Source organism: Heterocephalus glaber, unplaced genomic scaffold, assembly GCF_053883595.1.
Source record: "Heterocephalus glaber isolate CG9 unplaced genomic scaffold, H.glaber_assembly_v1.0 deba00001532, whole genome shotgun sequence".
NCBI lineage: Eukaryota > Metazoa > Chordata > Mammalia > Rodentia > Bathyergidae > Heterocephalus > Heterocephalus glaber.
The window spans coordinates 23,839,630-23,854,428 of record NW_028258330.1 but is presented as its reverse complement, the minus strand read 5'-3'; the positions used below and the strand labels follow the sequence as shown (position 1 = coordinate 23,854,428).

The following is a 14,799-nucleotide window of genomic DNA, read 5'->3' as shown; positions in this document are numbered from 1 at the left end:
TTTCCTGTCTCCATAAATCCCTGGCCCTGAGGAAAATCTGTGCTGCAGCAAGAAAAACAAAAAGCAACTGGGAAACTGACCTTGACCAAGGCTGCTGTTTGGATTTCTCTAAACAGATGAGTATCCTTGGGGCATTTCCGCCTTGGAGGACATGCAGTGCAGTGGACACTGTTGGGGCCCACCTCACCCCCTCAAGGCAGTGTGTGTGTGTGTGTGTGTGTGTTTTATTTGTATTTATGTTTTATTGAATAAATTTTTTAAAAACTCATACAGGAAAGGGCAGACCCTGGCCCAGCCTCCCTGTTTCATCTTCTACCCCCCACCCAGGCTATCTCTTGGCTATTTTTTTGGCTATCTCTTCTGTACCCACCTCAGGCTTCTAAATATCATGCTTATACCACTAGTTCTTGATTTTTCAATTCAGGCTTTTGTTGTTGTTTAATTTCTTGCTCCGGGAGATAAGTATTTACATTCTTATGGCCTCTCCCAAGGACATTTATTCCTCCTTCGTCCATCTCCTATTTAGCTCTCTACTTAGGGTTATAAATCACTATTCATTGTTTATATTATTAGGACTGCAGACGGCATTCGTATGATTCAGGCCTAACCCATTAGCATACCTTGATTACATTTCCTTTCTTTGGATTCCCCAGAGTTAGCCATTGCCTCTTTTTTTTCTTCCTTAGCCTTTTCTCTTTTGATTCATGTATGCTATGTGTTTGGTTATTTTTATAGACTCAGATTTATCAATGTTTTTCTATAATGGCTTCTGCATTTGAGACTCAAAAAGGCTAACTCCATTCCACCCCCATGTGTTCTTTTGGTACTTTCATGTTTTCATTTTTGTCACAGATCATTTTTGAGAACAGTTTTAGATTTATAGAAAAAATTGAGAAGATGAGATGGAGTTCCCACATGACCCCCTCCCTGCCACATACACAGTTTCCTCTATTATTGACATCTTATATTACTAGGATAATTTGTTCCAACCAATGAACCAATATTGATAACTGAAGTCTCCATTTAGAGTTTCTTAGTTTTTATGTCCTTTTCTGTTCCATGATTGCATTCAGGATACAACGTTTCTTTTGTGGGTATATAGGGGTGGGCATTGTTACTGGAGATTGAATCCAGGACCTTTATACAGATCCACATCCCCTCCCCTTTTTTATTTTTTATTTTACATTGCCCAGGCTGGGCTCAAACTTGCAATCCTCTTGCCTCAGATTCCCAGAGTACTGGAATTACAGGCTTGCTAGTTATCATATCTCTTAAGGCTCTTCTGGGATGTGACTTTTCTTATTTTTTATGAACTTGACAGTTTTGAAGAGTACTGGTTATATACTTTGTAGGATTTTTGGAATTTATCTAATGTTGTTCTTGATATAAAACATAGCAGTATTAGGTTATTAAGAGGAAAACCACAATCATAGAGGGCCATTTCATTGTGATGTGTTAAGCCTACAAACTTTCAACAAGATGGATGACTTGATATTGGCCTAGATTACACCTGGCCAAGGTAACGTTTGCTGGGTTTCTCCACTCTGAAGTTGTGCTTTTCTCCCTTTGCACACTGCACAGTGGCACAAAGTCAATAACATGTACGGGCTGCACATGCAAAGCAGCAGTAATTCTCTCCGAAGGGAGGGCCTGGTGGGCAAAGGGTCCTCAACAGTTTTTTGGGATTCATGTGCTTGGGAGATTTGCCTCTCCTCCCTTGGTATTAGCTTAGTCATTTGTTTATATCAGTATGGACCTGTGGCTATTTATTACATACTTGGGTTATTTTATGGATCAAATTGATGAAGTTTTGGTCATTGGGAGCTCTTTCAGTTCTGTGCTGTTTTGACATGCCGCATCACTGTTTTGGTTTTTCTGTTTCTTGGGGTTTTATTTATCTATTTATTTAGTACTTCCTTCATTTCTGGCACTATCAGGTGCTCAGACTCATTTTGCATACAGTGATACCTCAGTTATTATTGTTTTTATTCATTTTGGGAAGTGCAACAAGAACTATGAAAAACGATGGGTACCAAATTGTTTTGGCTGGAAAGGCAAGAAAATCCTGAGGTAACCAATACTGACAAGTTCTAACCTGCGTGTCGAGTGCCAAGCCAATGACTAGTACCTGAATAAAATTTTCACATCATAATGCACGGAGTACCAAATCTGACAAGTTTCAAAGCAACTGAGTACCAAGGTATGACTCCATTTCCTGCCCCAGCCCTAGACTCAGCCATTTTCCCAAGGAAGTCTGATTTCCTTTACTGGAGACTCATATTAAAAACCAAGCTATAGGGCCAGGGATTTAGCTCAGTGGTTCCACTGCTTGCCTTGAAAGCGCAAGGTCCTGAGTTTGATCCCCGGGACCAAAAAAAAAACAAATGGAAAGAGCCTGAAGCCCCAGGTGCTAGGTGTGCTTGTTACTGGGTGTCCTTTCCTCCAGTCCTCTTAGCCAACACAGCAAAAAGCATGTGGTTTCATTTTCTTTCTTTCTTTTTTTTTTTTGTTACCGGGGATCGAACTCGGGTCCTTGCGCTTGCGCAGCAGGCAGCAAAACCACTGAGCATCCCCGGCCCTCATTTTCATTTTTGTATTAGATCTTTGATCTATTTGGAGCTTAACCTGGCATTTTCTGAAGTATGGATCCTTTTGTCTCATTACCTTTTGTTCCAAGTTGGGTTTTTGTTTTTTGTTTTTTCCGTACCAGGGATCAAACTCAGGACCTTGCGCTTGCCAGGCAGGCATGGCGCTACTGAGCTACAGCCCTGGCCCTATCATTACCTTTTATTATATAATCTATTTTGAAGGCTGGGGTTACAGTGCAGTGGGAGCACTTGCCTAGTATGTGCAATTTCCTGAGTTCAATCCACAGCACTGCAAAATGATAATAATAACAGTCACAATAATAAAATCTGCTTTCTCCCCTCTAGCTTCAGATGCCACCTTTATATCAAACCATCTGAAACAGGATGTATTTCCATTCAGTCCACTGGCCTCTTTGACTATTCGAGTTTCAGCATCACACTGTTTTATGATTGTAGAATGTGTCTTAATAGGGCCAGGGATTTAGCTCAGTGGTTTTGCCGCCTGCTGCGCAAGTGCAAGGACCAGAGTTCAATCCCCGCTACCAAAAAAAAAAAAAAAAAAGAATTTGTGTGGAATATGTTTTAGTATCTAGAAGGATCTTCTTTTTAAAAGTTTGACTGGGCTGAGGGTGGAGCTCAATGGTAGAATAAAGCCCCAGGTTTGAACTCCATCACCACAAAAATTTTACTGGCTTGAAAAAAACAGTCACTTTGGAAAAAAAATGTTAATGCCTAACCCCTCCCCCCTTTCTTGGTTCCCGGCTGTCCTGACCATGTAGGACTTAAGCCAGATACTTCTACTACAGGGTGTTTGTTCACCCAATGATCAGGGTAGATGCGAGCCAGGAGCATGCTGATCCTGGTGTTGGACTCTGGGGGCTGGAAAAATGAATAGCACTGCAATCCCACCCCTTAAAGATGGTATCCAGGAGGACATCTCCTTTTCCAGAGGACAAAGAAAAATGTGAAGAGCTCATTATTAAACATCCTTTGCAATGGAGGCATTATTTTCATGATCAATATGTGGTCTGGAACATCCCTGGGTGCTCCCCAGAAACTTGCTGCAACTTCCAAAGACCCCAAGAAAAGCAGCATTTCCACTGTTTTCCAGGACTGCCTGGGTCCACGGGGGCTGTCTCTCTTCTTTGCTCCTGCTTCCCTGAAGCTGTGTGGGAAAGGAGTGGAAAATACCCCACATCCTGTTCCCAGGGCCACTTCCTGATGGGGTCCATAGATAAGGGGGACCTAAAGGGCTCATTGTCCCCAGCAGCTCCCTGAGGCTCACTCCCCTCCCAGGCCACCCACACCCACCCCAAGAGTGGAGATGTGAGGGTGACCTTTACCTTCATCACCTAGGGGAAATGCACGCCTTGCCCATCGGTCACCCATGCAGGCAGCAGAGCAGGGCAGCCTGGGTGCTCTGTCTGTGGAAGGGAAGAGCTGGGTGGAGGCAGGAGCTGCTCCCTGGCTCTGTAAAGTGAGGGAGCAGCTCTGTCCTCTCTAAACCAGCCCTGCCTCCCGGCCTTGTCTCCAAGGACAAGAGCGCCCAACAGGAAAGGAGGCATCTTTCCTGGGCTGAGCCAGGAAGGAGCAGCTCAAAACATCCAGATGGTCACTGAACCCATGGCCGACCTTGTGACCCCGATTCTGGGGCCCGGCTGACTCAGATCCAGAGGGGACTTGTTATCTTCTGGCTAAGACCTACATTTTGTTTTTATTTTTGTAGTACTGGGGGTTAGAACCCAGGGCCTCCTGTGTGCTAGGGACACATCCGCAACCCTTTTTAAATTTTTATTTTTATTTTGAGACAGGGTCTTTCTAAGTTGCCTAGCCTGGCCTCGAACTTGCAGTCCTCCTGCCTCAGCCTCCTGAATGGCTGGGATTACTAGTGTGCAACAGCAGCTTTTTATTTTATTTTTTGTACAGTCAATATCTGCATACTGCCCTTGGTGGGAAAAAACTCCTAACCTGGTTTTTGAGGTGCTTCTTTCACCCAGAGCTAGTGAGATATTTTCTGCAAGGTGCTTTCTCAAAACAGTCCTCTCTGGCTTTTGTTACTTTTTTCTTTCAAGGGTGAGACCTCCAGTGATTTTGTCAGGCCTTTCCTCTTAAGACCTCTGCACAGGCAGCTTATTGAGCAGTGTGGCTTTTAACCAGTGTGGCTTTTGACCCACCCAGACCCTTGTCAGCTGTAGGGGCCCAGACAGGCTCTGTTTCCCCAGCAAGGAGGGCCTTGGGCTCTGCCTCTCCTCTGCAGGCCAGGCCTTGTAACCAGACCTGGAGGATGCAGAGGGGCTTCAGACGCTCTGGCAGCTGATGTCTGGAGATCAATTAGAGATAATGGCTTTGGGTGGACTTGAAGAAGCACAGCCCGGCTTATTTCTGGTTGTGATTGTGTTTACCTCATTAACGGGCACTTTTTTTTTTGAGGGTGGGAGGGTGCAGCACTGTGCTGTGGATTTGTACTGGGCACTTTGTTTTGCTGAGGGTGACCGAACTTGGACCTTGGGCAGGCTGGTGGCTTCCCACCCCCATTCAGACTGAGGTATGAGCCCCTATCCCGACCCTTGCCCTCTCTCCCACACCATGTCGTGTGACTCTAAGGAAATCCTCTCCATTGACTCCGAGCTCATTCACTAGGTTCACACTATGTGCTGGATGCCAGTCTGTGTGCTGAGAATACAACAGTGAATTAGACGGATAACACATCTACCAGCAGACACTCATAGGCTGCAGAGGTGATAAATGAGTCAATAAGAAAAATGTAGAAAAAGGAGAAGTTTGGGACAGAGAATTAAAACAGAATGAGGTGATACAGCTGCTTCTGAGGAAGAAGGCCTTTCTGAAGAGGTGGCCTGTGAGCCAGCACCTGATGGCCAAGAAATGGCCAGTCCTGTGGAGATGAAGGGGATGGGCTTTCTAGGCAGAGGAGACAGCAAGTACAAAGGCCCTGGAGTAGGCAGTCGGAGGGCTGGGGTGGAGGGAGTGAGGGAAACACATTTGGGGCTTGCTGGCTGGGTATGGAGCTTGGTGCATGAAGCTTTGTGGGGGATCTGCTACTGCCAGAGGGAGCAGGGGCTTTAGTGGGTAATAGCAAGTGGAGATGGGCCCCCAAGAGAGGGACACTGGCAACTCTGGTTCCTGACACACCCCTGCCCCAACCAGCTGTCTACCTTCCCCTCTCCAGCTGCAGCTTCCCTGTGCCTGGAACTGCAAGGGAGGCTGGAACGCAGCAGTTTTCAAAATTTGCTTTTTTTCCTCCTCAGATGACATGACTTTATATGTAGAAAATCCAAAAAAGTCTGTTTAAAATTTGCTTTTTGATAGAGAAGTCTCCTTCTCCAGGGGAAACAACTCCCAGGAGAAGTCTAGGGTGCTGAGGGTTCACAGCAGACAGGCATGTCTCAGGCACAGCTGGGCCAGGGCCCCTCTCAGATGTGTGTGGCTCTCCTCAGCCCATCAGCTGGACCCCATCCCAGGGCCAGGCGGGGCTGAGCTCAGGTGGATGCTGAAGACAGCCAGGCAGGGCCACAGCCCAGTGCGACCAGAGCAGCCTCCTCAGCAGAAAAGTCACAGAACCTGTGCCCAGCTAGCCCATGGGTGTTGTTAATGCCCAGGAGGGTTTGAAATGGTTCTGTCAGCCTCAAGAAAATGTAAATAGAAAGAGTGGACATCTTTGGGCAGGGTGTTGCCACAGCCACATAGGCCCCAGCACTCCTAGGCATGGCCTTGACGTGTCCTCCATCCCCTCACAGTCCACAGCTGAGAGCTCAGCACTCCAGCTCCACAGTATACACAGCAGGCACCCTTATGTCCTCTCACAAGAGCCAGCACTCTAGAACAAAAGTCACAGGGGAATGCAAAGATGGGAGCCCTGCAAATCAGTCAAAACCCAGCCGACCACACAGCAAAACATGAAGTTATTCTGCTCCTAACAAGAAGAGTGGGGAGTTACTGTTGGTACTAACATGTACAATGCTGAGCTGGTATCTCTGTGATGTTGTTAACCTCTTCCTCATTGTTGCAAGTTGGCTGCTATTGCTCCAACCATCTTATTCACGTTCAAGGAAGAAGTAGTTGGGAAGGAGTCGTGTTAAGTCTATTTTAGCAAAGCAAAAGCTTTCCCAGGAAGTTGCCAATAGACTTTATTCACATCTCATTGGCCAGAACAAAGTCACATTCCTCCCCGTCCCCAGCCATATGGAAGGCTGGAAAAGAACTTCATTTTTCTACCCTCTGTAGTTGAGAGAACAAGGGAGAATATCAGTTTAGGGTATCTGCTGTAGTCTGGGTGCTGTCAACTGAACTTGAAGGCCACATACTGGGCAGAAACAGAATCCAGTTCTTCACATCCTAGGGAAACTGAGGCTGCATTTCACACTTTGGAAACTTGTTAGAAGTCATGTCACTGGTGAAAAAGAGCCCTATTCCTTCCAACATGAATGCCATCACTTCCCAAGGAAAGGAAAGGGAGAAGAGAAAGGCAAAAGAAAGCTGTCACCCTGCCAGGGGTAGTATCACATACCTAAAATCCCAGCACTCTGGAGGCTGAGGCAAGGGGATTGCAAGTGAGCCCAGCCTGGGCCCAGCCTGGGCAGCTTAGCAACTTATTGAGACCTTGTCTCAAAATAAAAAGGACTGGGGATGCAGCTCAACATGAAGGCCCAGGTTTCAGTCCCCAGTACCACAGCAGAAAGGGGTGGAGTTGTTATCAGCGCAGGAATAGGTGAGGCTCCTGGCACTGGTACTGCCAGCTTCAGCCCAGGTCTGCAGATTTCAAACCGTGGTCTGTGCACCCAGACCGGGCCCTGGAGCACAGCAGTGGCTCATTAAATGCTGTCTGATGACTGTGTCCCCAGTGATTCACTTCCACTCTGTGTTACCAGTGCTACTCAGTTTGGGCCGAGCTCTGTGTGGCACCCACTCACACCCTGCAAGCCTCACTGCATTTCAGCCTGCTTTTTGTCCCCAGTTTTAGAGATGAGAAAACCAAGTTTCAGAGAGGTTAGTTACCTGCCTGAGGCTACACCGAGGAAGGTTCTGGATCCAGCAGAAGGCACCCCAGTGCCCTGTTCCCCAGCTCTACCCTAACCCTAGACCTTGGAGACCTGGCCTCCAAGCACACACATCCAGGACTCCATGTTACCCACCACGCAGGGACTTAGGGCCCTGCACACCTGTCCCTGTCTTAATCACTGGCCCCTACTTCCTAGTGTGAGCCCCTCAGAGCAAGGGTGAGTCAGTGTCTTACAGCTCACATTGGCTGCCACCTCTCCTGAGTCACCTGCTAGGAAGCCAGCTGCATCTGGTCTCATGGGGCCTCCCATGCCCAGCCCTCTCTCTCAGGGTGCAGCAAGCAGTGAGTGGGGTCTGGCCAAGGAGGAAGCACTGTGTCTGCAGCCTGAGTTCTTAGTTCTGCTCTGTTGACAGTGGGTAAAGCGTAGCATCACATGGAAGTTCTGGCTTAGGGTTGCATCTTTGTGGGGCCCACCATGCACCCTGGAGACCCACATTCCTAGCTTCCCACCCCAGCATGGCATGCCCCCTGTTCTCTGAGCACTGTTTCCTCCCCATCAGGTGACTGGGTGAGTCACTAAATCTTCCTCCAGAGCCCCTCATCATGGTGTGCGTGGCATATGCCTCGTCATTAGCATCAGCCTTGTCACCTGGCTAAGATAGCAAACCCATGTGGCCAGCATGGGGCCTGCCAGAGTGGTTGCAGAAATGGATGATATGTCCCCACTCTGTCCCAACTTTTATTGAACATTTTCTGTGTTACTACCTTAGCAGAAAAGAGCAGTATCATGAAATGGACAGCTCAGTAAAGGCTTACAGACTAACCTCACCTCCTGTGAGGCTAGATCAAGAAATCCTATATCCAGATCCAATATCCAGATCAAGAAAAAATTGTTGCACCCCAAAGACCACTTGTGCCCCTTCCAGTCACAGCTGCCAACCAGGGCAACTGCAAACTTGACTTCTAACAGTGAAGAACTTTATAGAACTTTGTAGTACATTCTAGAACTTTATAGAAATAGACTTGTACAGCATGTACTCATTTTCACTCACAGGTAAGCTCATAGAGTCATCACATGGTAGTGCACATCACTAGTTTATTTCTTCTTATTTCAGATCATTGTACTGTGGTGTAGACATACCACTCTTTGCTTATCCGTCCATTGGTGGCTGTTGGGCAGCTTTTCACTGGAAGCTTTTGTGACTGGTGCCCTATGATGGGTTGCACTGGGATGTGTCCTGGTTTGGCTATGCACCTACCCATGAGTAGAAGCACAGGACCACAGCTGGCCTTGGCATTTGGTCTGTGCCTTGTCCATGGGGCTAGGACAGAAATGAGAAAAGGCAGGAACTACAGTGTGGCTTGTGTGTGGATGATGGGGTTATGCAAACCTCAGGGCCACAAGCAGGTCAGGTCCCTGCTGTGTGCAGAATGCCATGGGGACTCCGCTTTCTACTAACCTGCTCCAGCCCCTCAGAGCTATGTCCACTTAGGACAATGAGGCATAATACAGGAAAAAGGAAGAGCCACGAGCACATAAAGTGACAGCTGCCAAGCAGGGGTGTCAGTTCAGAGCCAGCTAGGTGGCCTGTTCATTAGACACTCTGAGTTGAGAGGAGCCTGGATTTTGTGAGGGTGAACAGCGTCTTTGTTGACACTCCAGACACCTTTCCACCTTTCCACCCGTGTCACCTCCTCCAGAATTCATGGAGGAGCCCTCCAGAATTCACACATTCTTCTCATAGCCCAGGGACTTCCTTCCTAGCAGGTCCCACACCTGTCAGTACAAACAGGATCCATCTCCTGTGACCAGAATACAATCAAGAAACCACGTGGTCATTTGTTAGTCTCCCTCTTCTCCACTGCTCTGCAGAGATCAAACTTGGGTCCTTGTGCTTGCACAGCAGGCGGCAAAACCACTGAGCTAAATCCCCGACACTCTGCAGGCTTTGCAGAATGTCTGCACTGGCCACTGCTGTCACCTGCACTTGTCATGATGCCTGGTGCATGATGGGGCCTCATATCTGTGAGGGGAATATGTGCCTGAAAATGTGCATGGCAGGGGTGACACATGAGTGAGTAAGGGACAGGAGATGGTGAGTCTGTCACAGTAGGGCTCCTAGAGAGGAACTGAAGGAGAGGAGCCCTGCAGGGCTGTGCAAAGCCTAGAACACCAGGCGAGAGAGGGGCGTAACTTACTCTGCCAGCACCTGGGAACTACTGAAGGATTGAGAGTAGGACAGTGGCATGACCAGAGATTAATTGACATAACTGACATTAACAAGACATTACTGAAAAGGAGAATAATGAAATTGTAAATTTACCTTTTGCCAAGGTCTTCGGGAGAATGTTTTTCAACAAGCCAGGCTCTTTTAGTTTGTTCATAATGGGAAATTTCTCTAAATAGAGAAGGAATGAGGGTATTGGCCTTCTAACTTTGAGCAAAGGTGTAAACTGGCTATAAGAGTGCATCCAGCTATGCAACAATCAGCTAATGTGAAGAATAAGTGGATGCACTGACCGCCTACCCAGCCCATAGAGGAAGTGCTCTGACCCCCTCATTTTCCTGCTGAGCCACCCTCCCCATGTCCCACCTGGGTCATTCCCTATGCCCTCTTTGGCTCAGAGTAGTCACCACTTTGAGAAACTTTTTTGCCAGCCCCCAGCCCCTTAGGAGAAATTCCTCTCCTTTCTCCATAATTGCACTGTGACACTTTCCATAGTACAGGCAGGGACAGTTCATGGAGGTGCCAGCACAACCAGACATCAACAGATATTTTAAAGCTATCATAGCAGGACAGAAAATGACAGATCAACAGACTAGACATTTCTAAAAATAATGAGAAATTAGTATATCATAAAGACATTTCCAATCAGTGGATAATGATAAGCTATTTTAAAAGACAGTATTGAAGGGCTGAAGGTGTGCTGCTGGTAGACCACAAGGCCCTGAATTCAACTCCCAGACACACACACACACACACACACACACCATTTGGAAATAAACTAGAAACCAGGCATAGTGGCACACACCAGTAATTCCATCACTCACTCTGGGAAGCTATTGTTTTATTTTGTTTTGTTTTGTTTTTTGAGTACCAGGCATCAAACTCAGGACCTTTCACTTCTGAGGCATGTAAGGCACCACTGAGCTAAATCCCCAGCATCTAGCACTCTGGAAGGCTGAGCCATGCCTGGGCAATTTAGTGAGACCCTGTCTTAAAAAACAAAAAAAACCCTGAGTCTGTAGCTTATTGGAAAGGTCCTGGGTTCAATCCCTAGTACCACAATACAAACACATAAATAAACTAGATCCTCACTTCACCACTTATATGGAAATAAGTTATAGAAAGAATTACAGATGGGATAAGATTTAAATGTAACAAACATGTCATGAGTGGTGCTACATTCCTGTAATCACAGCACTTGGGGGACTGAGGCAGGAGGATCACCATGAGTTTGAGGCTAGCCTGGCCTGCATAGTGAGTTCAAGTTCAGCCTGTACTACATAGCAAGACCCTGTCTCAAAAGCCAAATAATAGTAATAATAATAATAATAATAATAATAATAATAAATATATAAGTAATCCAGAAGAAAGTATAGGTGAATTTCTTTTATAATCAAACCTTCAAAGGTAAGAGGGAAACCATTTGTTTTGATCTGCAACTCCAAAGCCCCAATGGGGAAAAAAATTAACCAGATGATGTAAAATTTAAAAATTTCCTTGTGGCAAAATAAATATCCTATCCCAAACAAAAGAAAAAGACAACAAAAGGAAAACATTTGCAAAATGTCTGACAAAAGATATTCTTCATTTCTAAAGACATCTTAAAAAAAAAAAAGACCAACAAAGACCAAATAGAGAAATGGGCAAAGAATATGAATAGGCTCTTTTCTAACCTGAGAAATACAAGTGGTCAGTAAATACCAAGTGCACATAGACATATGCCCACATTCCCAAGTGGAGAGGAGAAGGGACGTAATAGTGGGGGGGGGGGCAAAATGGAAGAGACTACTGGTACTCAGCACTGCGGTGACTAGGAATTGCCAATATTGCTAGTGGCAGATAAGTTGGTGTCGCTTTTGTATAGAGGGTCATGACTGTGATCAGAACCATTTACAATCTCACTGAGGATGAAGATGATGAAAGCTACTATTCATAAAGTACTTCCTCTGGGACATCAAGCTGTCTTTTACGATCTAGCCTCAGACATCTCACACCCTCATTTCCACAATCTTCCATTGGTTCAGCCCTGTTTGTTGTTATAGGGGGAGGGGGTGACACCTAGATGTGAGGACCATCAGGAGCCATCTTGGAGGCTGCCTATCCTGCTTTCTAATTTCAATAGAGAAAATTTGATGCCAAATATTGGGTTAAACATCTTATGATCAACTTTCTAGATGGGGAAATAAGGCTTACAGAGGCTTAATTATGGTGCCTGAAGTCACTTGGTATAATTTTTTTTTTTTTGCAGACAAGAAAACCTTTTATTATAAAACAAAAATAGTCAGCAGGTGGCCACAACTATCCATGTTTCATTAAAATCGCATAAAACCTAGGTACAAAAGCACCACTGATTATTGCTCTAGAAAAATTGCATGAAAAATTCAAATATGCACAGTAAAAACACTACAGTATGCACAGGACTAAATTCTTAAAGCAGGTGCATGGACTGCTCAATCAGTTTTATACACAGCTTCCAATACTAAGATGGTATTTATTTTACTTGATAATAATGAAAACTTTCAAAAAGCATGACTATGAGAGGGTAAAATATCCATCCTTATGTACTTTGTTTGCCTCCTAGTAGAGTCCTAAAAAATTTGCATGTACAAAATACTTGGTAAAAATAGCTTTTAAAGGGTGTCCCAAGAGGTACATAAAATCACCCCCAACTTTTTGTGACAATTTCTTCTCCCTCGTTATCTACAGATTCAGTTTTCTGTGCCTCTTCAGCTTTAGTTTCACCATTTTCTGATGGTGTAGTACCTTCCTTTCCAGCTTCTTGCTTTTCTTCCTTCTTCCCTTTAGCACCTCTGTTAACCTTTGTTCCAGGTTCTTTCTTAGTAGATGTTTTTCTTGGTTTAGGTTTAGGTTTTAGTGGAGCAGGTTTCGTAGACAATCTGGCAGACTGTCTTGTGGGCTCCTGTTTAGTTACTTTGGATCCATCTTTGCCCTCTGTATTCTCTGAAGACTTTCCTCTTCGGCATAATGACTGTCAGGTCAGCGGAAAGTACAGTGACCAGCTCGGACTGTGGGCTCCTGGATGACACCTAGCCGCGCCGCCGCTCCCATGCCCACTTGGTGTGATATTAAAGCCATAGCCAGAAGTAGTCTCATTTGGCTAGACACCCCACCTCCCCCCAGCCCCTGTTGTTTTTTTTCCAGCACTGGGGACTAGAGCCAGGACCTTGCACTTGCTAGGCAAATGTTCTACCACTGAGCCACATGTCCAGCCCTTGGCTAGACCCTTCGTATTTAACTTTCTCACTGGTCTCCCTGCCACCTGTCTTGCTCGTTTTATGTTTTTGGTTTTTTTGTACCAAGGATCGAACTTGGGACCTTGAGCTTGCACGGCAGGCACCGGAACCACTGAGCTAAATCCCCAGCTCTTGCTCATTTTAATCTCATCTTCCTTGATCTAAAAGCAATTTAGATTGCATCATCTCCACACTCTCAGAATAAAATCCACACACCTCACTGGATTTGGCCCTGTTTCTGTTATCTGAGGACAGAGGGCACGTGTTGCTATACTACTTGTGGGGACCCTCCCCAACCCCTCACTTGGCCTCCATCCTCTGCCTCTACCCCACCCCTTTTTCACCTCAGAACTTGTCTCTGGGATCCAACCAGAAGTCACACATTGCATTTAGCTGTTATTGCTCTTTAGTTTCATAATTTAGAATAGGCAAATTAATGACAGTGACCATTTTGAGGAGTGCAGGATCATCATATTGAGGGGGAGTCTCTCTGGATTTCTTGTCTTCTTGCAATCAGATTCAGGCTAAGCATTTTAGGGGAGACCATGCCTAGGGGAGCATCCCATATGGCTGATACTGTATTCTACTGCATCCCTTTGGGAAGTGTGCACATTATGTCAACTGGCCCCACTTTGGGGGTAGCTGATTTGATTGTGTGGTGGAGAGGTATCTTCTGGATTGCTCCACTTGGCAGGTACACCTTCCCCTCTGTCATTAATAAGTAATTTGTGGAGGTAAGTGGCTTTTTAAATGCTTTGAGATGCCTAACCAGTGTCCACTTTAGTCACATTAATATTCTGTTATTCCTGGGGCTGAGGATTTAGCTCAGTGGTTTAGGCGCCTGCTGCACAAGGGCAAGGACCCGAGTTCGATCCCCGGTACCAAAAAAAAAAAAAAATAATAAGATTCTGTTATTCCTAACAATAGCCAACACTTCTGGGTCCCTTGGCCAAGTCCCACTTGCAAGACATACTTATAAGAGGCTGCCCCAAGGTGTTTGTTCCTTGAGCTGCTCCACAGAGCATCTGTCTGCAAAGGCATCCACTGTCTGCAGAGCCTAGAGGTGACCCGAGGCAGCACTGCCCACTCCAACAGGCAGCAGCAGCTTTCCCTGCCACTGTCTCCCTCCCAGGCTGGGGCCAGAAGGGACACATCACTAGGAGAATTAGTGGTCAAGAAACTAGGTCACCCAATTCCTTGTGGGGACCCATGCTGTGGCCAAAGATGGAGTCGTCCAGAGGCACAAGGACAAAAAACACAACCAACACAAGGATATTCCAACTCCTGCAGGGACAAGGACCTGGGAGGCTTCTGTGGCCTCGGCCACACAGGAAATCTCCCCAATTCAAAGCTCAACCAAACAGACGGCTTCCTCCAGGGCTCTCAGCTGCTCACTGAGGGTTGAGCAGGGCTGAGCTATTTTATCTCAGGGATGGTGAATGAGTTCACATTGCTTGCCTAAAGAAAATCACTACTCTGCACTCCTGGGTGGTACTACTCTCTTTTATTAATTGGAGAAGTGGTGGGTTATCTGGGTTCAATTCCACCTTTGAACTTCTGCTGGATTTGGCTTTATATTTCAAACCCAGATGTCCACCATTGCTGTGAAATAGTGACTCAGGGAGGAAGAAGTCAAAGGTCTCTAGAAATGTGTTGGGAAGAGACAGGAAATCCTGAGCCTAAATGATCTCATTCCCAGAGTGAGGACAGTT

The 14,799-nt window shown here is 46.1% G+C and overlaps 1 protein-coding gene and 1 long non-coding RNA gene across 3 annotated transcripts in view; one reads left to right on the top strand and one right to left on the bottom strand.

The window, feature by feature from the left end:
- LOC147824699 (uncharacterized) overlaps positions 1-4,091 on the bottom strand; it is a 46,741-nt gene extending 42,650 nt beyond the window's left edge. Inside the window, exon 1 of the long non-coding RNA XR_002393420.2 lies at positions 3,932-4,091. This is a non-coding gene — a long non-coding RNA (uncharacterized LOC147824699). The remainder of the gene's footprint in view (positions 1-3,931) is intronic.
- The window catches only part of Nol4l (nucleolar protein 4 like), a 117,560-nt gene that overhangs the window by 64,595 nt on the left and 38,166 nt on the right, over positions 1-14,799 (top strand). The window lies entirely within an intron of this gene.